The following is a 675-nucleotide window of genomic DNA, read 5'->3' as shown; positions in this document are numbered from 1 at the left end:
TTTTTAGCCTGATTTATTTGGATAGAGGGTAGATTTATTCTCATCGTTTGGACGTTTATCCAAAAATGTCTCATTGTTAAATTATCATTTAGTACCCATCGTTTCATTTTTTGGAATGAAATATCTCACCGTTTAGAATTTATCATTTCATTTTTGGGAATAAAATGTTAAGGAAAAAAAATCCTTCGATCGGGATATTGCTATGGTGGTTGAAAAATACACAACTACCATGTCAATAAGGGAACGTATCAACAAAATATTTATGTGTGTCATCCTTGCACAGAGGTCATGCTAATCTTGTATCGTTCCAATTTTATCGGACGAGAAATGATAATCTTTGCTAATTTAATTGGGTTTAATATAATTGCTGCAAATTTGTTAATTTATGCCGAAATCTTGAAAAAAATTAAAGGTTTAATTATTTTAAAATTTACTTTTATTTATTTGATTTCGATTCTACTAATAATATTTTTTAGTAGACGATGGTTGATCCATATAACTTTTTCAAGGATGAACAAAGTATTCTGTTGTTGCATTGAAGATTTGGACAAGCTAATGCTGGGGTTGATTGCAAATGATTAGGTAATTAACTATTTGATGTCATTTGTAAGAATGGTGAGTTGTTCGTGGAAATAATTGAAAAATTAACTCGTGAAAGTAAGATGTGTTATGTTT

The 675-nt window shown here is 29.2% G+C and overlaps 1 non-coding gene across 1 annotated transcript; it reads right to left on the bottom strand.

Annotated features, from left to right (window-relative positions):
• Nucleotides 1–237: 237 nt before the first annotated feature.
• Nucleotides 238–338, bottom strand: LOC121746294. Its single transcript, XR_006038993.1, has one exon. It is a non-coding gene; the product is annotated as a U6 spliceosomal RNA (small nuclear RNA).
• Nucleotides 339–675: the final 337 nt, after the last annotated feature.

This window comes from Salvia splendens, chromosome 8, assembly GCF_004379255.2.
Source record: "Salvia splendens isolate huo1 chromosome 8, SspV2, whole genome shotgun sequence".
Classification (NCBI taxonomy): Eukaryota; Viridiplantae; Streptophyta; class Magnoliopsida; order Lamiales; family Lamiaceae; genus Salvia; species Salvia splendens.
Note: the sequence above shows the minus strand (reverse complement) of the source record. Positions and strands in the feature narration are given on the sequence as shown.